Source organism: Periophthalmus magnuspinnatus, chromosome 10 (genome assembly GCF_009829125.3).
Source record: "Periophthalmus magnuspinnatus isolate fPerMag1 chromosome 10, fPerMag1.2.pri, whole genome shotgun sequence".
Taxonomy (NCBI): Eukaryota; Metazoa; Chordata; class Actinopteri; order Gobiiformes; family Gobiidae; genus Periophthalmus; species Periophthalmus magnuspinnatus.
In genome coordinates, this window is record NC_047135.1 from 17,751,899 (window position 1) to 17,777,340 (window position 25,442).

The 25,442-nt window shown below is 42.2% G+C and overlaps 1 long non-coding RNA gene across 1 annotated transcript; it reads left to right on the forward strand.

Moving 5' to 3' along the window:
• The first annotated feature begins 1,766 nt into the window (after window positions 1-1,766).
• LOC129456602 (uncharacterized) lies at window positions 1,767-2,488 on the forward strand. Its single transcript, XR_008648863.1, has 3 exons — window positions 1,767-1,801; window positions 2,000-2,058; window positions 2,132-2,488. It is a non-coding gene; the product is annotated as an uncharacterized LOC129456602 (long non-coding RNA).
• The last annotated feature ends 22,954 nt before the right edge of the window (window positions 2,489-25,442 follow it).

Here is a 25,442-nt window from a genome sequence, read left to right on the forward strand (position 1 = left end):
ACATCTGTGCACTGTGGGGTTGTCTGAGTTCCTCTGTAAAAAAAACAAACAAACACTGATATTAGCCTTACATTTCTTTCAGCCCAGGGTCTATACTCCAAATTCACATAAGAAAACAGGGTACTATTAATCTCTTTACCACTTTATAGTATCTGTACATATTATAAATGTCTACATACCTATACTCCTAAAATGAGGCTGCAGGGTTTTGACAGAGAGCTGTGTCCCTGTTGTGCACGTTATTATTTCTGTGTGGCAGCCCGTTGTAGCAGACATGGCTGGTGTGCACTGGAAGTCCCCTAAACAACAATAACATGTTAATTGTGCAATATGATCAGTCAATAAGTAATAGTCCTTCAGTGGTCATTAGGTATTCTGCTTTAAAGGTAGAAGTGTTCGTTATCCACTATATTTGGATAGAACATATCCTAACATCAAAACAGGAATAAAATGAATGTTGCCTGTCTATGCTATGATTATTAGATGGTAAACGTGACTCCGAGTGGGCTAAATAAAGTATTTGAGCTAAATATTTGACATAGCAGCTTATGTCTTCTTACAGCTCACATGTGGGCGCTTGGTTGTCATTTGCACACACAACAGAAATATTTAAATGTTTGTTTAACTCGTAGTGTTACCATCTCCTCCACTGAAAATGCATTGGATGTTTTCCATGTAGCCTGTGATAACAGGACTGCCTCCTGAAGACCACAGTGTTTATTCTTCCTTGTGGTGTGAACATAACGTTACTCAATAAAACTAGTTTTAAACACCAAATACCACTCAAATCCATCTGCAGCACGGTGACTGAGTGGCAACACTCATGCCTCACAGCAAGAAGGTTTGGTTAGATCCCCGGGTCGCCCAGGCCTTTCTGTGTGGAGTTTTGCATGTTTCTCCCCATGCCTGGATGGGGTTCCTTCGGGTACTCCGGTTTCCCCCATCAACCAAAACATGAACGCCCTTCGAGACAACCGTTGTTGTAATTTTGGGCGTTACAAAAATAAAATGAATTGAATTGAACCTCTGTGACCAACAAGCAGCATGTGCGCATGTAAACAAGTGATTAGCCCGGTGAACTACAAGCTACAGCTAAACCACCTTTTAGCATTTGCAGGTGGAAGATAATAGAATGAAAACACAAAAATTCTGTAATGAATATAAAAATAATAACAGTGACTAGATGCAGACAGATATACAAACAAGACAATCACATTATTCACATCAACTTATACAACACTATTTATGATTATTTTAGTGCAGTTTTTGACATACTGCATCATCTGGATAGACAGAAGGAAATGATTCCTCCACATACAAAAGGCGTCCTGGGCATATTTGTAAACACATTTCCCTGAAAAATCAACGTTATCCAGAGGTTCTGTGACTGGAGGCCGGTGGAACGTGTTGGTTAATACGACCAACACATGAACACCTAGATTTTTAAATGTGCACTTTCTTCATCATGAAGATCATTGAGTTTGGACTAAACAAAAAACAAGATGGCTGATTTGGAGAATAATTAAACGGAAGTTATTGAACTTGTTTGGCCTTTTATGGAGATTTTCTCTGAAAATCAGAAAATACGTAACAGATAGCAGAAAATGAAAAAGGAAAAAAAGCTATTATGAGTTTGTGGCATTATGCACCATGGGCGGGCTTTGCCACTTGAGGCCTGTGTTCTCATTGGCTGTGTGCGCCAGCTGGCGGACCATAAAAGTGCCCATTTCTTTGCTGCTCTCCCTTTGGCTCCCAGTGCCCGCCCACTGGCATTCACGCACTTCCGTGTATATTAACGCAGGTAAGAAATGCTCCGGCGGCTTTTATTTAAAAATGTGGTTGTCTGTCCGCTAACTTAAAATTCCATGTGTAGCACGTACAGCCACGTATTATCTGCACGCGGACAGATACGCCGTTCGCAACCTATGACGGAAAGGGAGTTTCGATTCTAATTGGCGTCTAGTGGGCCTTTAAGTTGAGCCCTGTGTCTTGTCCCCAGGCACAGTAGCCTGCTTCCCTGTCTTCTCCCTCGCAGGAGCTGCAAGTTACGCTTAAGTGGTAAGTGTATGCCTGCGTCACTGGTACATGTGCTTACAAATTCTGATCCTTGTGTGCATCCTCCCTTGTGCAGATGCTGCCGTTTTGTCCTCTTTTGTTGCCTTCAATTACGTTTCACTGTCCGTTGCTCACTCGCACCGTGCACGCGCACGTGATCTGCCGGCGCCGCGCTGAAGGTGTGCGCCAGGACTTCTGTTTTGCTCCGCGCGTCCGTACGCGGCAGATCTGCCCGTCTGCCCCGCTCCTTGGGAGTCAACGGACTAAGGACATTACACTGGATACTGACTACCTTGACACTTGTCCAAGTGGATTATTGTTGTTGTACTCCTGTGTATGTGTATAGATCTGGCACCTTATTGAATCCTCATTTTAATATTCATTGTGTTTGTTTCAGGAGCTGAGTGTCCGGTCTGGTGTTGGTCGTGGTTCTTCTGGTGGCGGTAACCTTTTTTTATTTGCAGTGCACTGTTTATTTGCGTGTGGTGTTCTTTTGTTGCTGTTTTATTTAGATTTCTCCTCAGTTGCTCCTCTCCCATCTTTCCAGGAAGGCCTCAGCTTCCCAGCTTGTGTGTGTGCGCGTGTGTGTGGGGTTGGTTTTTTATGGGTGTTATATTTAGCTTTTAGGTATGGGACTTTAATAAAGCATTGCATTTTAATAATTTTCTGCTTCCTTCAATAAATATTGTGAATCAGAATTGTCTCTTGGCCTTTTTAAAGTGAACCTTACCTGTGTGCCTTGGGCTTTATATTCTCCAGGTGAAATTCCTGGGGTGGCGTTGTCATTTATTGTTAAATTACTTAGTGAGACCCAAATCACTTACTCTATTCCACCGCTCCCGCTACAAGTTAATACAGATTCTGAAGACTCAGGAAAAGGTATCAAAGAGCTAGAAATGTTGATTTTGCATAATATGTGTCTTTAACTTAACCCTTGAAAATGATTACTTGCACATCTCCAAATGACCCAATGAAATCCTCAAAAGAAAGTTGTGGGTCATTTTTGTAGTTCTCTGCTTGATAATTGGATTAAATATGGGGACCCAGCCTAGTGAACTGTGCCTGTGTTAAAACCCTGTACAGTTTCAATACATATAACCATTATTCATTTGTGATATTTTGATCAATGTGACCATCTGACACAATGTATATAGATTTAATATAGAAATAGAACATGACGGACCGTTGTTCTGGAGCTTGTTTGAAAGCCCAGAGCAGTGTATTTCAGCATTTGTGTGGGTTTAGCATATGGCTCTGCATCCCTGCAACGTCTTTCATGATTTTACATCTCAGCATATGTTGCCAGGACAACAGAAATGTACTTCAGCTTTCAGTCCACAGAAAATAACTTTTGTAACAGTTTTATACAGGTAAAGATGAGGCAATTTAAGACATTTTATACAGAGTGCACAGTAATAGTTGCAAAGCACATTGGATAGATGTACCTTAGAAGGCTCTTGAGTGTTCGACTTCCCTCGTAGCGACCTCTTCTATTTGTTCTCTGGGAAAGGACAGGTCTTATTAAAGCTGCAGAGTGGTGGCGGTCCTGTGCCGGGCTCTCCACTTTGTCTTGGCCTCCCCTCCCGCAGCTATCTGCAAGCTCACCTCCAGAGCGCAGGCTTCTCTGGGGATCCCAAAGCAATAAAGAGGCCGTGGTAGTAATCAAGTGTGTGACTCCCCTAACCCATTGCAAAGTTTCATTTATTAGACATGGGATACAATTCAAAGCACCGTGCACATCTTTTCATGAGAAATACTGTTTATTGCTTTGGGTTTCACCTGGTCTCATTCAGCTGAGTGTGTTTGAGAAAGCACCCTTACTGAGCTTTTATCATGCATTTTCAGATGGAGTTTTGTGGTTTCCCATTGGGACAAAGGTAGCATGAGTCCAAACTCAAAGCCCCTTTCCGTCTCACATAGTTGAAATGTACCTATGATGAAAATTACAGGCCTTTCTCATCTTTTTAAGTGGGAGAACTTGCACAAATGGTGGCTCATACCTGGACAACTGAGGGATTACACAGATTCTAAATATACTGTGGGGAAAAAAAAATGCAATAATTAGTTTTCATCTGTCATGAGTCATAAATTCAAACTTTTACATCTCAAATCTCATATAGCCAAACTGTACACATGATACATATTGGCCCCCCAAAAATATTGCTCCAGCTTTCATATATTGAACAATAACTCAATTTGGTAATTATTGTGACAGGCCTGTGGGAATGAAACAAAACACAACTGCAGGTATGTTTTTGATGAAGTAACAGCGTTTTAGAATGGCTTTAAACTCACAAGAGTCAATTTTGCATACTATAGGACCTTGAAGCATTTGACCCACCTTTACCCTGTAATAGATCTGACTTCTGCGTTACCCACACAAACAATCTACACATCAAATGAAAGCTACAGCGTTTGTCTTATCAAATATGCAAACTGTTTTCACTTTGTTTATTGTTGATATCTGGCAGAATATAGTTCAGACAGCGATAACTGTGCTGCCCAATAATAAACCCAAATGTTATATTCTGATTAACACCTAATTTGACAATCAGCAGTGATTTTGTGGATCACTGAAGTCCCAGATTGCAGAATGTTTATGGCCACTCTCACTGTTGTAGTAACAACCAATTATTACGCGTTAAGCATTACTGATGCTTTATGTTAACAGCCAATGAACAGCTGAACGAGATGATGTATAGTTTGGCTTTACTGTATACAGGAGTACAGTGTAAGGCAAGGCAAGTTTATTTGTATAGCACAATTTGTACACAAGGTAATTCAAAGTGCTTTACAGAATAAGAAAGACATTACAATCACACAAATCAAAACATAAATAATCACAAATAATTATCATAAAATTAACATTAAAACAGAAGAATGCGGAATAAAAAAAACTTTCAGTCGTATGCACAGCTAAACAGAACTGTTTTGAGCCTGGATTTAAACATTGTCAAAGTAGAGGCCTGTCTCACATCTTCAGGAAGACCAGGTTCCAGGTTTTAGCTGCATAAAACTTAAATGCTGATTCCCCATGTTTAGTCCTGACTCTGAGGTCATTCCTGAGGTCTATACATGCACTGTGCACTGATGGTCTCCACACACACGCACACTCATTCCTGAGGTCTACACATGCACATGTGCACTGCTACATTCACATCTTCTAGGAGACTTTCAGATGGTACTTAGTCTCTGCAGGTGGTGTCGGGGGTTGCCTTGTGGCCGTGCTCTCTGTCCCTCTCTCTCTCTCTTTTGGCAGCCACTCTGTTCTGGTGTCTCTCCTATCAGGCATTACGTGTGCCTTGACCGCAATGGACACTTAAATGAGCAGAAGTGGTGAGCAGGCAGTGGCTGCTGCAGAGCGTTCTATAGTCTGCTGATGAAATTGCAGTTCCACACACAGAGAAAGACATCTGGTCACCCTACTAAAGTACTGCACATCGTATGAGGTTTGTAAACTTGTGTGCAGATGTATATCCTACTTTTGTATATTTATGGAGGATTGTCAAATGGGAGCATGGATGGTGTAGGCTTGTGCATTGGGCAATGGACAGTCTTACAGCAAACCATAAGGAGGATTCTAATAGGGCCCCAAAAATACTCATGCCATCTAAAACCTCTTCAGGCATGTTTTTGATGAGGGAACAATATTATAACATTGTAGAAAGTCGAGTTTGCATAATACATCCTCTTTAAAAAGCGGAACAATAACATCTTTTGATCTTTGTATCAATACATTTATCGTGATATTATCTGTAGCAATATATTACACATATGCTGACAACACGATGTGTTAGAGGTTTAGATGCTGCTGAAGGCGTCTCCATATCACACACTGACATGTTTCCAGTACTCATGTTATCGCTTCACTGTCACAAACGTCTGAGCCTTTAATCAGTTATTTGTCACTGACATTTGATACTCAGCACAAAATCAAGAGAGTGTGTGGTCCCAGTGGAGGGAGACAGCAGAGGAGCCTCAGGCCTCTGTGTGTATGTGAGTGTGTGCATGTGTGTATAAATATGTGTGTGGTGTTGTGACTGGTGTCAGCTCACATACCTCACCTCACACTGAGTGGCACAACCGTGTGTCAGACCCACGGCTTGATTCAAGGCGCCCACAAAGGCTTTTTCTTAAATTACACATCTCCGTCATCCATCCATCTGACTTTTATCGAGGAACGGTCAGATTTGTCATACCTCAGACACTTCCTCACGCTTCCTCTCACTGTTGTGTTTGCCAGGCCAGTCCAGAGACACAGTCTCTCTGGCAGGCCCAGCTTTTCCCAGGGCTTTTTCCACTGGGACAGATCCAGAATATCTCCCCAGACAGGCTCCAGGAGGCCACCTCAGGGGCAGTGCCATGGGGATGCCTCGGATGAACAATGACTCCTCATGATAGAAGGATTTCTGCCTAGTGTTAGAAAAAAAATCTTAAAGGTCTGTGAGATATGTGAAAACAATACAAGAGTGATATTCTAGAAAAGAATAATTGTATTCATATTTAATTAAATTAAATTTATAAATGAGATTCAGAAAATGAAATATACACAATTAGTACTAGTATATTAACATGTAAACATTAAAGTAAATTAATTAAAAACAGCCTATTATTTTATTTTCAATCTGTGTCAGTCCTATTTACATATTCACAATGTTTGTGTGACTATATATATGAAGATAAAGGTATATTTTGTATTTACTACATTTTTTTACGTGCACATATACAATTGCATAATTGTGCCTTATTTGACATCAGTCTCTTGCTATATTTGCTACTTATTTTTAATGTTTTATTATCAGGTATTATTATTGTAAGCTACTGTATCAAAATATTTCCCTTGAGGATCAATAAAGTTTGAGCCTAATAGATCTCAGACTTGAAATCCATCAGGCAGCTATAGATGAATATAGCTATGGCATTTGAAGACCCATATTCATCTATACATTACGTACAACACTCTGAGTCTTCAACTAATGGAAAATAAAACATGTATTGTGTTCCCAGCTTTATCACCCTAAATGTTGTGTCAAATGCTCACTAAAGGCTGTGCACTGTGATGTCCACATTTGGTGGTCCTGCTGTGGGTAGAGCAGAGCCCTGTATGGGCATGTGCTCCTGGTGCTCACTGACTCATGGAAATGTTTAAACAGGTTTATACAACAGGCGGACACTGTGCACAGCAGGACCATCATGGATATGGCTCTGTGCCACAGAAGAGGACTGTGCAGGAGAAGACTGATCAGAGGCAGGACTCACACATCATCACTGTTGGACCACATAGACCCTCTTCCCTCTGACCACACACTCACCCCATGGCATTACATTGTCTTCCATTCATTTCCTGGAGACTCATCTTAACCTTAGCCATAGTCACTACTTGCCAAACTTTAACCCAAACCCTAAACTTGACCTATTTTAGCATGTTCTTGATCTCATATTTTTGGTCCTACTAAAATTAGTATCAAAACTAGTTATTCATTTGAGCAGGTATTGGTACTAAATAAAGTTGCAATCCCAGAACAGACATGAACCTTTCTTGAATAGCTTTAGAATAATCTTGAGCTGTATCAGAATAAGTATAAAACACATAAACTAGTATGCGTCCATCATTATGGATGACTGAGGGATTACACAGATATAAGGCTGCATGGTCAAAGAAAGTACTTTGATGTAATGTTGAAAAACAGACTCTATTGTCTAAAGATATTTTTTTTTTTTTTTTTTTTTTCATTGTGGTATTAAGAATCGGTATTGAGTATTGCATCTGATCCTTAGTATCAAAATCTAGTTTTAGTATAGTGACAACACTACCATCCACCATGGACGTGTGTATTCAGCATTCAACACAATGTGAGAAATACACACTATGTCCTGGTCCACTTGTCTGTAAACATGAATCCCAACACTGGCGTAACTAAGGGCTTTTCATCGAGGGGTGTGATTATTATAGAAAGATCGATGGTGACCGTGGACCTGAGGCCCCGGGGCCCTAATCACCATGGAAACGGTCCAGCCATCCTGCTGAGGTGACATGTTTTATGGGCACTCAGAGAAGTGCACATGAGCACAAGTCACATGACAGACCCCAGTGTCTCCATCCAAACACCACACACTCACCTCAGCACTGCGCTTTTCACAAGGACCTTTGGTGTTTAAAGAGAGAGATGGGTAATACTCACTTACATTTACTCAGTTACATTTACATGAGTACTTTTCTAGCAGCATACTTTTACTCCTTCTTGATAATATAATATTTTTTTTTATTTTAGTATTGTAGTAGTACTGTTACTTGAGTAAACGTTTTGGTTACTCTTGCCACTGTGAGAAAATCTACAAGTGACAAAAGCTTTATGTTGAAAATATGAAATGATTTGAATGTGTTTCTTGCACTGCACCTTCAGATATGATTTAGTTCATCAAATTTTTGTGTTTATACTTTGAAAATACCAGATTTTGCATTATTTAATGTTTTGTGCTTCAAATGACATTAGCTTTAAATCATAAATGAGATGTTACGTGCTGACAATTTACACTTACTTGAGCAGTACTTTTAACAGAGACTAGTTTGCCACTTGAGTAATATCTTGGGCCACTATTTTGTACTCTTACTTGAGTAATACAATCTTGAAGTAACGTTACTCTTACTTGTGTACATTTTAGCTACCAACCTCTGTTTAAAGGTGCACTATGTAACTTTTTTGGTGGACAGTCCACTACCTTCTCGTCTCCATGGAGTTAGTATCGATTTGCATGGAAATGTCCACAGTATTTCTTAAAAGGCCAATATTTTCCTACTTTGTGACTTATATTATAATGTTGATTTCTCTTCAATTCACACATGTTTAACACACAAACCCTGCATATTTAGGCTCTGTTCCACTTTGTGATGTCATGTGGTAATATAGAAAGTGCTTCACCGCGTTTTTAAACTCCACACACCTTTGCTAGTATTATTTGGATCATTTCAGCCCTGGAATTGTCTCTACTAAACAAAAGATAAAAGGTAGCCATTAACTTGAAAACCACTGTTTCATGACATCATGAAGGTGGAACAGAGCATTTTGAGCTTTGAAGATGTAGCTCTACTAATAATAAAGGATTATTCACATTTATACATTCTACATTGTAACGTGACTTAAAGCTCACATAGTATGGGACCATTAAATGTATTTATTAACTTATTTGTCTTGCATTTATTCAGTTACAGATGTTTCTATATAAAAAAAAGACCTTGACTTGGCTGGGGGTGTCACCTGGTTTTCTGTAAGGATAGGTTTAATGCCATATTGTGGAACATTCTAGTCAAAACAATAACATCTCAGTGGAGACAAGAAGTGTAAATCTTGATGTGTTACTTAATCAATATTATTTACATTAGTTGTTTTTAAGAAATGTTTGGCAAATTGGTCTTGTCTTATTTCAATCTTTGGAACACAAGTGTTTCTATGAAGGCTGGATATTTTTGTGTGCAGTGTCCCAGTGCACGTGTGTTTGTTTCCCCCACAGTGAGCAGTGTGCTGGTGTTGTTTCAGAGTCATTACCCTTACACTGAGCCTGGGCACAGAGTCTGGGCACAAAGCCTGGTACCCTTCTCAGTCCTGTTTACACATCTTTACAAACACATGTGACCTGGTTCACGCCCTCACGCTCTGCACACCACATGCTCTGCACACCACATGCTCTGCACACAACTTCATCTCTGCTGCTTCTCTTCCAAATGTCACTGCAAGTGTCACACAGCTGTGCTATGTACAATAACAAATCTGTGCAAAATAAGGACAACTCAGGTACCCACTGCCTCACCAAAGGACAGCACGTGCAACTAAAATATCCAGGCTCACCATCTAACAGAGGGGATTAGAGAAGCCGATATTACTCAAGTAGAACATGGTGTGTGTGAAAGGGTATTTGTAGCAAGTTTAAAAGGGCATTTGTAAAAGTAAGACTCAAGCAGTAGAGTTTAATTCCATACAATTACCTGCCATGCCCCTGGCAGGGTCACCCAAGTCAAACAGGTCCTAGGTTCTGAATGAAAATTGAAGGACCTAGGACTCAGCTGTTCTACTGGGGGACTACAATACCCACTTAAGCAACGCCAGTGACAGCAAGAAAGGGATGACTGGGACAAATGGCCTCCCTGATCTGAATCTGAGCATTGTTCTGTTACTGGACCTTTGTGATAGTTACAGCTTATCCATAATCATGTTCAAGAACATACAATGTGGTTTTTTATCATAGTTGCAAAACACTGGACCAGCTCCATACTCTCCATCAGGTGCTCACAGGTTCATGGGAGTTTTCCCAACCAGTCCACATCTGCCTTGTGAATCTGAAGAAGGCGTTCGACCGTGTCCTTTGTGGTGTCCTGTGTCTTGTGATGTGTTGTGGGAGGATGAAGTCCAGGCTTTTTTCCCTGTTCGATGCTTGTATGACTGGAGTAAGAGCTGTGTTTGCATTGCCAACAGAAAGTCAGACCTGTTCCCAGTGCATGTTGGGAAGGCCCAGCACACACTGAAGGGACTATGTCTTTTGGCCTTAGGCACGCCTTTGGAATCCCTCAGGAAGAGCTGGCCGAAGTGTCTGAGGTAAGGAAAGTCTTGAGCCTCATTCCCATTCCATTGTTGCCAGTACAGAACGGTACGGACCATGTGTGTTTCCACTGCATAAAGCAATCCATACCGCCCCCTTTTAGGGGTCCCAAGCGGACCACTGGAGGTACGACCTTCCAAAGGTTATACTGTAGGTTAATTCTACTCCCATAAAGCTGATCTTAGCAAATCACAAAAAGACATTTATTATTCCAAGTTTGTGGCACTGTGAGATGAGGCTAAAGCTAAACTAATCCCGGATCATCATCAATTTTTTGTATTTATTTCATTTAACTGCACCTCTACGCTGCGCTTCAGCACCTTTTTATTTAATACATTGGGATTTGCTAGTGCTAGATGCATTATACACTGCAAATGTAATTTTTTATAATAAATTTTTTCTATCTTGCTGGTAACGGTGTGCATCTATAAACAGAAAACAGCTGGATATGTCAGTTTTGCGAAGCACATTGGTTAAAAGAGACCCTGCTTAGACTACTCTCCCCCATGACCTGGCCTTGGATAAGCGGAAGATGGATGGAAAAAATATCAAGTAGCAGCAGCAGTTTCATTCAAACTTTACCCGAGGCCTTGAGTACTATTGACCTGATAGTTGTAGTAGCAACTGATTGGCTGTAGTAGTGGTTGATTGGCTGCCTCCTCTGTCAGTCTGCCCCATAGTAGCTTTGACTACAATAGTAGCTTACCACCACCAAGTATGGAGTGATGTAATGAGTGTAATAATTCAATTCAATTCATTTTATTTTTGTAACGCCTAAAATCACAACAACAGTTGTCTCGAAGGGCGTTCATGTTTTGGTTGATGGGGGAAACCGGAGTACCTGGAGGAAACCCATCCAGACACAGGGAGAAACATGCAAAACTCCACACAGAAAGGCCTGAGCGACCCGGGGATCGAACCAAACCTTTTTGCTGTGAGGCATGAGTGTTGCCACTCAGCCACCGTGCTGCCTACAGACAAAAACAAACTGGAAAATCAACAGGAAAAATCAATTCAATTCAAATCATTTATTTCTGGAACGCCGAAAATCACAAAAATAAGACAAATTAGAGAATAGTGCTCAGGTTGCCATACTTCCCCCAGCTAGTTATCTCCTACTGCAGCCTATCTTATCCCGGGTTTTAATATCCCTAACTCCCTCACTAAGTAACCTGGTCATAAGCTATACCGAAGAGGAAGGTTTTAAGCCTGGTCTTAAATACAGAGACTGTGGGGGCATGTTTAACATCAGCAGGGAGTTGATTCCATAGCACAGGAGCTTAGTAACTGAATGCTCTCCCTCCCACTGTATTTTTGGACACTCTAGGAACCACTAATAGTCCTGCATTCTGAGAGAGGAGTGCTCTGTTTCGCTGGTACGGGACTATAGCATCTTGCAGATATGATGGGGCCATACCATTTAGGGTTTTGTATGTCAGGAGGAGGACTTTGAATTTGATTCTAAGCTCGACAGGAAGCCAGTGCAGTGTAGTTGGCTAGTTCATCAGGATTTAGGTAAGGTTTTTTCAAAACAAGAAAAATCGGCCAGGCGAGGAGGAGGGAAGGGGGCGGAGGAGGGCCAGGCGAGGAGGAGGAAGACCAGGCGAGGAGAAGGAGAGCCGGGCGAGGAGGAGGAGAGCCAGGTGAGGAGGAGAGGGAGGTGGGTGGAGGAGGGTCAGGCAGGGAGGAGGAGAGGGTCCAGCTGTCATCGGGGCAACTGAAGCATGCCTAGCATTGCTGATGAGAAAATAGGACAAAGCAGAGGATAGTGCTCAGGTTACCATACTTCCCCCAGCTAGTTATCTCCTACTGCAGCCTATCTTATCCCGGGTTTTAATGTCACTCCCTAACTCCCTCACATTGACACCTGGAAAGGCATGATTGGGAAGAACGACCTCCCTGATCTGAACCCAAGCGGTGTTTTGTTATTAGACTTCTGCGCTAGCCACAGTTTGTCCATAAGGACACAAGGGTGTCCATCAGTGTACATGGCACCAGGACACCCGAGGTTGGAGGTTGATGATCGATTTTGTTGTCGTGTCATCTGATTTCCGGCCGCATGTTTTGGACACTCAGGTGAAGAGAGCTGTCAACCGATCACCACCTGGTGGTGAGTTGGATCAGTTGGCAGAGGAGGAATCCAGATAGACCTGGCAGGCCCAAGCGTATCATGAGGGTCTGTTGGGAACGCCTGGCGGAGGCCTCTGTCATGGGGTTCTGCAACTCACACCTCCGGAAGAGTTTCTCCCTGATCCCGGGGGAGGCTGGGGACATGGACTCAGAGTGGGCCATGTTCTCTACCACTATTGTCGATGCGGCCGCTCGTAACTGTGGTCGTAAGGTCTGTGGTGCTTGTCACGGCGGCAATCCCCGAACCCGGTGGTGGACACCGGAAGTAAGGGATGCTGTCAGGCTGAAGAAGGAGTCCTATCGAGCCTGGTTGGCTTGTGAGACTCCTGAGGCTGCTGATGAGTACTGGCGGGCCAAATGTGCCGCGGCTCGTGTGGTCGCAGAGACAAAAACTCGGTGCTTGGAGGAGTTAGGGGAGGCTATGGAGGAGGACTATCGGATGGCCTCAAAGAGATTCTGGCAAACCGTCCGATTCCTTAGGAGGGAGAAGCAGTGCTTCATTAACACTATTTACGGTGTGGGTGGGGAGCTGCTGACCTCGACTGGAGATGTTGTCGGGCGGTGGAAGGAATACTTCTCAAGGAATCTCCTCAATCCCACTGTCATGTCTTCTGAGGAGGAAGCGGAGACTGGGGACTCGGAGGCAGACTCGTTCATCACCCTGGCTGAGGTCACCGAGGTGGTTGGCACACTCCTCGGTGGCAAGATCCCTCCGGAGTACCTCAAGTCTCTGGATGTTGTGGGGCTGTCTTGGCTGACACGTTTCTGCAACATCGCGTGGCGATCAGGGACAGTATCTGTGGACTGGCAGACCGGGGTGATGGTCCCTCTATATACGAAGGGGGTGTGTTCCAGTTACAGGGGACTCATACTCCTCAGCCTTCCCTGGTAACCTCAGATCCAGGACGAGCAGTGTGGATTTCTTCCTGATTGTGGAACACTGGACCTCTATACTCTCCATTGGGTCCTCGAGGGTTCATGGGAGTTTGCCCAACCAGTCCACATGTGTTTTGTGGATTTGGAGAAGGCATTCAACTGTGTCCCTCGTGGTGTCCTTTGGGGGGTGCTCCAGGAGTATGGGGTCCTGGGCTCTTTGCTAAGGACTGTCCTGTCCCTGTATGACCGGAGCAGGAGCTGTGTTCACATTGCCAGCAATGTTGGACTCCATCACCAGTTCTGTTCATTATATTTATGGACGGAATTTCAGCCAGGGGCCAGAGGGGGCCTGGTACGGGAACAACAGGATATCATCTCTGCTGTTTTCGGATTATGTTGTCCTGATGGCTTGATTGACCCAGGACCTGCAGCAGGCACTGGGGCAGTTTGTAACCGAGTGTGAAGTGGCTGGGATGAGAATCAACTCCTCCAAATCCATGGTTTTCGACCGGAAAAAGGTGACTTGCCCTTTTCGGGTGGGTGGAGAGTCCTTGCCTCAAGTGGAGGAGTTCAAATATCTCGTGGTCTTGTTCACGAGTGAGGGAAGGATGGAGAGTGAGATTGACAGGCGGATCGGTGCAGCGTCTGTAGTAATGCCATTGGTCCGTTGTGGTAAAGATGGAGCTGAGCTGACAGGCAAAGCTCTCGATTTACCGGTCAATGTACGTTCCTGCCCTCACCTATGGTCTCGAGCTCTGGGTAATGACCAAAAGGACAAGATCGTGGATACAAGCGGCCGAGATGAGTTTTCTCCTCAGGGTGGCTGGGCGCACCCTTAGATAGGGAGAGGAGCTCAGTCACGTGCGAGGAGCTCGGAGTAGAGCCACTGCTCCTACACGTCGAGAGGAGCCAGTTGAGATGGCTCAGGCATCTGTTCAGGATGCTTCCCTAGGGAGGCATCCAGGAGGCATCATCTCTCGGCTGGCCTGGGAATGCCTTGGGGTCCCACTGGAGGAGCTGGAAGACATGTCTGGGATGAAGGAAATCTGGAAGTCCCTGCTTAGACTGCTGCCCCCGTGACCCGGCCCTGGATAAGCAGAAGAAAATGGATGGATGTTTTGGTGTTATTGCTAAGTCAAATGTAAAGGATCTGAGAATGTGTGCAAGTGTATCTCAATATTAGCACCAGAGTCAACTGCTATTACACAAGGAAGAGCAGCCCTCAGACATGAACGCGGATCAAGGCTACTGCTCTGCAACTGCTTTGGTCCTGTCCAAGCCCCTCTGAGATCAGGCTGTTTGGGATGGTCTCTCTGCATGTCTGTACAGTTTGTGTGGAGGCTTGTGTCACTGGAGTGGAAGACAAAGTGCTTGATGTTGAGTGCATTATTCTATTTCACGAGTGACGAGGCTGGCCCCGGACATGTCCCGCAGGCCTCTATAGAGATGACCCTGAGAGAGGGAGGACAGAGCAGCAGCTGAACCAAGGACAACACTTCACCAGAAATACCACCACTGTGAATGCTACAGGGGATGTAAAGACCAAATCTTCTCCATATTATTGACAAGCTTAAAGGAGCTGTTTCTTGGTCCTTTTGTTTTATGTAAATATATAATGATATTAGAAGATTGCCCAGATATTGATTGCATTAAAATATTGAAAATTTAGCTGATATTTGGCACCAATATTTTGGTATTTTGCACTGCATTTTTTCCTGTTTGTCTTCTGTGCTTCAGATTTGTATTTTTTTTTAGCAGAATAAATGACAGAAAATATTTATTTATATCCCAGATAAATGCATTTTGTTATTGATTTTATTAAAGTGATATGTAAAAAAAAAAAGACATTGTCAAATGGAAGTCAGCGTACAGTTCTCAACTCAATGGTTTAAATTGGTGTATGTATTCAAATTCATTTTTTTTTTTTTTTCCAAAGGGAAAAGTGACTCAGAACATCAAAAATGAAACTGGAACTTAATTAGCATTTAAATACATTGTTTTTGGCAAATAAAGCATTTTCAAAACAATAAAAGGAAACAGGGTGAGCTAAATATGTGGTATGTTAGCAGTTAATACCGCATACAAATGTAAGTTTCTACTTTTGCAGTTTATTCTTTAAAAGACTTGATAAAGATGATGGAGCGATTGCCTGTTAGTAAAAGATCAACACTGAGCCAGTGTCAATGGATGTGCATCCTTGGACATAAGACATTCACAATCAGTGATTAGATTTTAAATGTTTGTGTCATGATGTGTGTATTTCTGTTCCTGTTTTGTCTCCCTGTGTGCTCTTCCCCCTCCCTCACCTGCCTGAACACGGAGCTGGGCGGAGCTCTCTGCTCCTCCCACGCGCACCTGCCTTCCATCTGGCTAATCACCACACCTGCCGTGGATAAGAGGAGCTGGGAGAAGACACTCGGCGCGAGATCGTCGTCGTCCCTTCATCCCTGTCGTTCCCTGTCGTTCCCCCTGCTTCGACCCTGCTTTGACCCTGCTTTGACCCTGCTCCGACCCTGCTTCTGCCCTGCTTCATAGCCCTGGTACTGTCTTGGTTTTTCCCTGCACTCCACGTTCCTGGATCCTGGCTCGCACCTGGCTTCCTGCTCACCTTCAGATCAACCCTCAGTTTTGTATTTTGTCTCCATCTGTACAATAAACACTGTAAATCTGCCCCGAGTCTGCACTCTTTGGTCCGCTACACCCACCGTTACGACAGTTTGATGTTTTAATAACATCTCTCCATAATCTTTAGTGATGGTCCCTTTGCATTGTGTATGCATGGTAACTGTAGAACACTCCCAGTATGATGTCACTGTGACCTACAGGTTGCTGGGCCTAAAGCTGCCCAGCCTGGCGGAGATCTACCCAGAGAGAACAAAAAGGCCCAAAACCTCCTCTGTGACTCAGTGCACCTTCTCTTGTCTAAGTGTGTCCTCCTGTCCTCCTGTGCTTGCTGCTTCTGCCCTCCTCTGTTCACCAAAAAAACAGTTGTATGTTTTCATTCATCCCACAAGCCAGACTCCTGAACACTGCACTTTCATTAGTTAACTTGCTTCCTATGTTTGTATGTGTTATTTACACACTGTGACTTGCTGGAGGGCTGGTTCGTCTGGTCTCTCTGCTCCTGTTTTTCCTATCTCTCTCTCTTATAATCTTGGCCAGATAAAACAAAATTACCAGGTACAGATCTGTGTCTCCAATTTAACACTTTTGCTATTTACCCAGGACCTCGAGAGAAGAGATGATATGATCCATTGTCAGCTCTCAGAACATTAGAAGGACTGTAGGATGGACATGTTAGATAATTGTGAGGGAAATTGTAACATGATTAAAATCTCATAAAGAGAAGAAGCAATTATGATTAGTCTCCATGAATGAATGTCCACACAAAGCCTGGAAGCGTGTGAATGTGTGTGTGCATGAGTGTGTGTAGTCCTGCAGGGCAGACTCACAGAAGAACAGCTCTGTTGCAGTAAATCTGGAACTCCTGACTCTAAGCTTTTAAGTTTGTCATTAAATATTGATAAGACGTAATAAAAATTTAACTCAACTATTCTCCATGCTGTTTACTATCCATTAGTTTTCTGTCAGGCCTGTCACTTCCACTCCATTACCTGCAGATTGCGCTGCAGCTGGGCCTGGGTCAGTGCATGAGGCCAACCAAATCACTCAGACAGCCTTTCCAGTTAAAGGTCCTATATTACGTAAAATTGACTTGTGTAAGCTATTGGCCATGTTGGAATGTTATTACCTCCTCAAAAACATACCCGAAGGTGTGTTTTGTTTCTTTCACACGTTTGAATAATCCTGTGCTTTTTAGCTGTCCAAACCTCAAAATCTTCTGTTGTACCTTGTGATGTCATCAAGATGTAGCTTTAAAATTAACAGCTACTGGCTAGCTAGCCTCAATTGAACTCTACAACTCTACAGCACACTACTACGAGGGTCATTCAATAATTAAGGTGAATTTTTCGGTATAAGGACTTTTAATACAGTTTAAAGCTTGCTTTTTTTGTTTGTTTGTTTGTTTTACTTGTTTTTCACTTAATTTCTGTTGCAGATAAAAAAAAAAAAGAAAGAAAGAAAGAAAGAAAGAAAGTAAAGATGGCCGACCAAGATGCATGCTCCAGGATTGAACAGCGGCCAGTTATCAAGTTTTTGGTTGTTGAAGGGTGCAAACCCATATTCATAGGAGAATGTCAACTGTGTATGGTGACACATGTTTCAGCCAAAAAAAATGTCTACAAGTGGGCTAAATTGTTTAAAGAAGGACAGAGCAGTGTTGAGGATGAAGGCAGGCCTAGGAGGCCTACAGAAGTGAGGTCTCCTGAGGTGATCAAACATTACACAGTTGACATTCTCCTATGAATTTCAACGGGTTTGCAGCCTTCAGCAACCAAAAACTTGATAACTGACCGCTGTTCAAACCTGGAGCATGCTTCTTGGTCAGCCATCTGTGTTAATCGCCAAAACTCTCAAAGTTTTTTTTTTTTTTTATCTGCAATTTAAATCCATGTGAAAAACAAGTAAAACAAACAAACAAAAAAAAGGAAGCTTCTAACAGTATTAAAAGTCCTTATACCGAATTATAATATTCACCTTATTTAATGAATTACCCTCGTACATTAATCATAAACTGTTGTCCTTGTAAAATATATAATATATCTTGTTTTCCTTTTATTCAGTTGAGATTGCCAGCAAAAATCTACAATAATTTATTTACCAAGGAGTGAATAAGAAATGAGTGGTGCAGATGAAGCTCCGTAGGTAAATGTGAGACGCACCCCCAACCCATCTGTATAATGGCTCTCTATGTAAACAACTGGTACAGAGGAAGCCCTTTGTCTATTCTACTTACCCTGTCTGTTTTTAAGTGCGGGGTGCAGAGGAGGCCCCTGTCTGTGATGATTACTATGTATGTTGATGAGTGGAGCTGAGGAAGATCCTGTCTGATTACCCTGTCTGTTTGTATGTAAATAAGCGGTGCAGATGAAGCTTTGTATGTATATGTGTGATGCAGAGGAAGTCATTTGTCAATTCAAATTACTCTGTATATAAATGTAATGTAATGTAATTGTAGCAGGAGTAGGCATGACCGTCCGTAGGTGAGGGCTCATAGTGCCGTGCGTAATGCCGTGCCCCCTTTTACTACTCCTTTCGGTCGAAAACACGACGCGTCTCCTGCAGCGTACAGACATTAAAAAGAGCTTATGTAAGTGATCTTTCTACCTTGCACATTGAGTAACCTTCTTGTTGTTTGCATGACTAAAATGAAAGGGAAACACGCTTGTTTTACAGGGTAATAATTGTAGTTTGCATGTTCTCAGACTACCTCCAGCCATCCACCACGCAGAGAGAAGTGGCATCAAGCACTCGATTTGAGTTTGTGTGCACTTCTGCTGTAAATACTACTACTACTACTGTGTTTATGTAAAATACTAATTTATTGTTTTGAATTTAGTCATGGGTGATAAGTTAAAGGAAGACAAGTACAAACATTTTAACTCAAATTTGGCAAAGGTATTATTGATCTATTTGATGACCTCCAACTGGTATGAACTTATCCTAATGAAGTGTGTGTGTTTTATAGGAACATGAGCAATTTTTATACTTGTTACTGTTTTATTCCACTATTGTTTCATTTTACTAAGTGTATTGGAGCCTATAATTTATAATTCTTGCACCTCGGCACTTTATATAGCTTTAATAACATTTGGACAATGGTGCAATACGGCATAGTATAGTGAAGTGCCAAACTATTCTAATGTTTTTATTGGATTTGTTGTGTTTTATATTGGATACTATTGTGACTATAGTCATTGTTCATTCATTTCCACACTTGGTGGTGGTAAGCTACTACTGTAGCCACAGCTGCCCTGGGGCAGACTGACGGAAGCGAGGCTGCCAATCTGCGCCATCGGCCCCTCCGACCACCACCTATCATTCACACACACACCACTTTCATACTAGGCAATGTGGGTGATGTGTCTTGAATAAGGACACAACGACAGAACTTGGTCGGGTTGGGGGACCAACACTCTAACCACTGAGCCACTGTCGGCCCAAATTGGTACCTGATTAGTGTGTACTCTGATGTGGAATAGCACTGGACACTTTACCTGCCTTTACAAAATTGCCGATTGCTTGCCTTAAGTGTTTTAGGGGTGCCACCTTTGCTAAATAAATTTGCTACATTTATTTCCAGCCTCTCTCCAGTTTATTCTGGTACCTGCACATCTTGAATACTACATAAATAAGAGGTGAGATGAAGCTCTGTAAGTATATGTGTGATGCAGAACAAGTCCTTTGTCTATTCTGAATACTCTGTCTGTATGTAAATGATAGGTGCAGGAGAAGCTCTGTATGTATACGTGTGATATAGAGGACGTTCCTTGTCTATTATGCTTACTCTGTCTGTATTTAAGTGAGAGGTGCAGATGAAGCTCTGTATGTAAAATAAGTAATGCAGAGGGTGCCCCATGTCTGAAGACCTCCCTGATGATTGCTTCATTGGCTGCGCAGAGGTCAGATTATCACATTAGGACATAACTGTGTTAGGCCTGGCTCCTGGTCTGTTCACAACCTGATTAGTGCGCTGTGTTCTTTAAGTGGAGGACACGTCGGTCAGCCTATTCCTCTACTCTCCCTCCAGGCCTGGCAGCTGGGAAAAAAATAAAGTTTGGGTAAGTCTTGACCTGGGTTTCAGACTGGTTATCTATGTTTATTATCTACAGAAGAGTTGGGTCTGGTCACCATCTTGTCCTCTGTGTCTCTGGCCAAACGGACAGAGAAATCTAATCAGGTTTGTTCACTTTAGAGATACATGGGAAACAGAGGAGCTCATAGGTGATTGGTTAATCCTGTCGGTTGTGCCTGTCTGAACTTGGGCAGATAAACTAGGTCCTCAGACTATATGTCTTTGCACAGTATTGGAGAACTGTGTATTCCTGTTGGCCAGGCTGGGTAAGTCCAGTCATCATTTGGAGGAAACACACTGATCCACACTCAAGCTGGTTCATGAGGAGATGGGAGGGTTAACCTTTTTCATTGTGAAGTGCAAAATCTCACCTGTACAGTTAACTTTATTCTATTGGGACTAAATCCAGAACTAAACCTGGAACATGATTAAACCAACTTCAGAAGTGGGTTAAACCAGCTTTACATATGACTAAACTGGGCTCAAACCACAAGTTTTCATTTGGCACTTTTCCACCAGTGCTCCTCAGCCCTAGTCCACTCTACCCTGATTTTGACCGTTTCCACTAGCCTTTCCACTTACTTTTTTAGTACCGATCCGGCCCGTTGTCTAACCAGATTGGTCAGTGTGCTGGCGGAGTCCAAGGTTACCACAGAGTGTCCATGGATACTGTACCATATTCTACAGTAATGGAAACACAACCAAGTAGGCCAATGGAAACACAACCAAGTAGGCCAAGTAGGGCCAATTGGAGCCAAGTAGGACTCATGAGTTATAGGAGGAAATATCAAATGTCACAGACAGTAATTTTCACTGTACACAGCAAAATATTGTGTTCTGAAAAAGCTGCTGACCTTTTAGTTTTAGACCTAAGAAACCTCTGAAATGCATGGATGTATTAGGTTGGATTTGTTTATCAGTTCATATTCCAGTCTTGTTTCAAATGTTAATGTTCCTGGACTTGAAACACTCTGAAGAGAATTCAACTTTTAAACATAAGTTTCAAATTTAATCATAAATGCAATTAGATCCAAAATTTCCAAAATTGTGCAGCCCAGTTCAATTTGATTTGAACAAAAGTGCTCTGATTCAACAGCACAGATACAGCAGAGGTGTGAGGACTGAATCCTCCGGGCTCCAGAGACCAGTGTCCACTGGAGGAACAGACACTAGTGACTGGTCTGTGTAGACCTATTGCAATAATAACTATATGGACTTCGTTCAATACATGACAGATGGAAAAAAACAAAAATAAAATAAAAATCTGGGGGTTTATATTTATCGTGGGGACTTTTTCTTTGTACTGGTGGAATATTTGGTTAATGTTCTGTATTATAATGAGATTTGAGCTGTAGAAGGTTGAATTATGAGCTTTTATGACTCATTATATACACAAAGACCATTAACTACTTAAATGTTGCACTTAAATGTTATTTATTTATTGACATTCATAATTTTTAACAGTACTGTATATTTAGAATACTTTGGGGGATAATTTTGCTTTATGGTTTGGTTTCAGTATTATCATGTATTGTCTATATTCTGCCTGCGTATTTTGTGACATTCTGTGTCAGGGGAGGCCAGAGTAAAGCCACTGCTTTTTTACAGTCATTCATTTCCCATAAACCTTTTTTCTGAATGGCTGTATCCATCTATTTGAATACACATTCCAAGGTTGACAAGAGTTGTCATGGATATGCTCATTTCAAGTCGCTGAGCATTGCATTTGATAAACCGCTGCCAATATGGGCCTGTGGCTCAGAATAAACAAGAAATTCCAGACCTCCTCATTGTTAGTGACTGCTGATTAATACATGAACAGTCCCTTTGATAAGGGGATATGAAGGGATTTTAACCATCTTGTAATAATGTTCCCTCATCAAGAACAGACCAAGTGCTCCCCTGTGGTTTAAGTTGTTACACACATGTAGTACTTACCATCTCTTCATCTTCCAGCCATAATAAAGTGTACAGGCTAGAAAACAATGACAGCTCATGCCTATTGATGTGAACAGAGGAGCAGTGACACAAATCTTATGGCTTTGAAAAGGCAATGAAGCATGAGATGTGCACAAAATTATTTAACTACTGTGTGTGTCAAGCTGAGAGTCCTGAATTATACAGTTATTTGGTGCTGATAGAGAAGACATTTCACTTTGACAAGAATCACCATATAATCATCCATATAGTGCTGAGAATATGACACGATAATCTGATAATGTGTCAAAAAAGTGATACTCAATTCAGTGCTCAATTGACTTTTCAGAGTGTTTAACCACTATTATAGTTGTTTCCTTTCTCATTTACCCTCTTGAAGTTGTATTTAAAGTGATTCATGCATGTTTGATTCATCTTTTATTCTCCTGTATTCAAGACGTTATTGCTCAGATCAACTCCTGTTTTCACCACCGGTATACGCCCACTGCTCTGCGCTTACTTCCACCTTCAATTTTATTTTCTTAATCGGTGATATGCCTAGAATTTGGCAGCATCACATAGCCATTTTGTGATCTGCTACTATCCACAGGAGCTGCCGATAGCTGCACGGCTTTTTGTTTTGACGATGTTTACAGCCATGTCAGCTCCCGTTGCGCACCGCAGTTTTCTAACTCTGAAGTCCACCACAGCTTTAAGCCATGCATTGTTTTGAATGACAGCATGTTAGCTCAACCTGTTTTCTATCAGAGAAGACACACAAATAACTTGTGGAGATACGTCTGTAATTATATTTAATAAAGTGAAACTCCTGAATCAAAGCCAATGACGGCACAAGCACAACCATTTCAGCCTTTGCCAGTGCGGCTCAGAGGCTTCCTACTGAAACCAAAATTAATTAATGTGCAATAGCACTTTGGGTGTGTGTCTGCGTGTGCATGTTATTTCTGCCTGCTCTCACACATCATACACTGGTAAACAACTTTAACGAACATCATTGCCTTTGCTTTCATTCTGCACTTTTATACAAACACATGCCGTCTGAGCCTCTCCAGCAAGTTTAATTTTTCAAACATATGAATTAGTTTATCTCCTTGATATTTAATGAGCAATCTGGTGTTGCTGAGGAAACAATTAGTGGCTTGATTCTCCCTGAACTGTGGAGTAAACAGTGGTTGCTTACTCGCATTTGTGTTCTTCTGCCCAATTAAGAGTGAGTTTCTGCCCCAAAGAGTCCCAACCACTAAAAGTACAATATTAAGATGATTAATTACCTCTAAACAGCAGGGGTAGTGCAGGGAGTGGGGAGCGGAATCCAGACTCTAATGCAGGAGGTAACATTAGCGGAGAGTCTGATGCACACTACAATCACTTACTGCTCTTACAACGTTCAATCTGGCCCTGAGACGTCCACAGGCTTTATCAAATCAACTGTATTTAAGACAGAGAGCATGGCCTGGGTGCACCTCAATGCACTTGCGGACAGCCTGGCTTGTCTGGGGGTGTGGGAGGCATGTGTGTGCTGTGCATTGAAGGGCCGACATCAGTGTAGATGGTGAACAACATTACAACAGACGAGGCTCCGTTCACACTGCAGGTCCAATCTGGTTTTGTATTTGAGCAAAATGCATGTTGCCCCAGTACAGATTGATTAAATGAGCATTTCTTGAGGTACCATAAGCCATTTAAAAATGCCCAACATGTCTCCCCTACACCTCCCTCACCTTGGTCCAGCCCCGGAACCTTTTTAAGGGAGCTCGTTTCCCCAGGGACCTCTTTGAAACCTGGACACAAGGGCACAGGAGGTAGTGGCCGTGTCCCAATTCGCTAAACTGGCCTTAGGATCTCCATTCGAAGTGTGCATCGAAGGGCAGTTACGTAATTTCCGGTGTGACAAGGGCTGTCCCATTTTAACGCACCCTGCTGAATGCGCCCGACAAACCTGCCCTTCCCTTTTCACCGTTTCCATGGAGATCGGACGTAACCGAAGCGTGCATCTGTGCACACTTCACGCACGTCTATATCCCATCATGCACCGCGACTACGCAAGAAACAGAAGAAAATGGAATCCGCTGCACAATATATGTTCAAATGTTCGTACTGGTTTACCTCATCTACAACAGTGCAACATGAAACTGTTAAATCTGAATAAAGATCTGTACAGGCCGTGTGTTTGATGATTAAAAAGGAGGGGAGTTATATGGAATAAAGGAATGTGCAGTTATTGCTACACAATAAGAAGCCATTATTATCATTAGAAAATATTACTGCAATAAGAATAATGTAAGAATGTTTGTTTCTATTGTAAGCGTCAAAGACCAAGAGAAACATAAAGTCAGAAGAGTTTAATGATCCACGCAGGTAATGTGAACAATGAAGCAACGGACTCTCAGGAAAGGTCCTGAGACGTGCAAAAAATCTTCATGTGTTCAGGTACATTCCATAGGTCTGCGCCCATCTGGTGGCACGTGTCATTTACCTTTGTGTTAGTAAATCAAGATATTAGCTTGATGTAACGCTGCACTGCTAGAAAATCCCTCACAATAATAAGATGGAAAGAACTGGTACAGCATAGAAGGGAAACAGTGCCCTCTACTGTTATTAAAGTGGTGTAGCCACTGGCCAAAATACCGAATTGTTAAACTGCAATATCCCACTTTATGTACAACTAATAAGTGTTCTCTGGTTTATAGACTATGAATGTGAAAATGATATTGTTACCTCTGCCTCTGTTATTACGTTTTCACAAGGTATATTTTGTTAACCCTTTAAAGTTATGAAGTAGCTACAAATGAGAAAAAAATCACCTTGAACGTTATAATTGCCTATTGATATTCAATCTAAAAAAAAGAAACGGCTGACAATGACATTTTGACTTTTCTTCTATTAAATAATAAATCATTAAAAATAACATACGTAATGTGCGTATCGTACGCTCAAAGACAGCGGTGGAAGTGCGGTTCATGGTGTAGGCCTGTCCCACTTCAGCAAGATGGCGGCTACACTGAGGAGGGCAGATTCTCGACCGGGACCTTCAAACTACACTTTGAAGAGTACTTCGAAGGGACCCTTCAAAGGGTGCATTTGGTGAATTGGGACACGGCCAGTAACTCACCTGCTTCTATATGCTTAAAAGTTAAGTAACTTTTAAGCATAT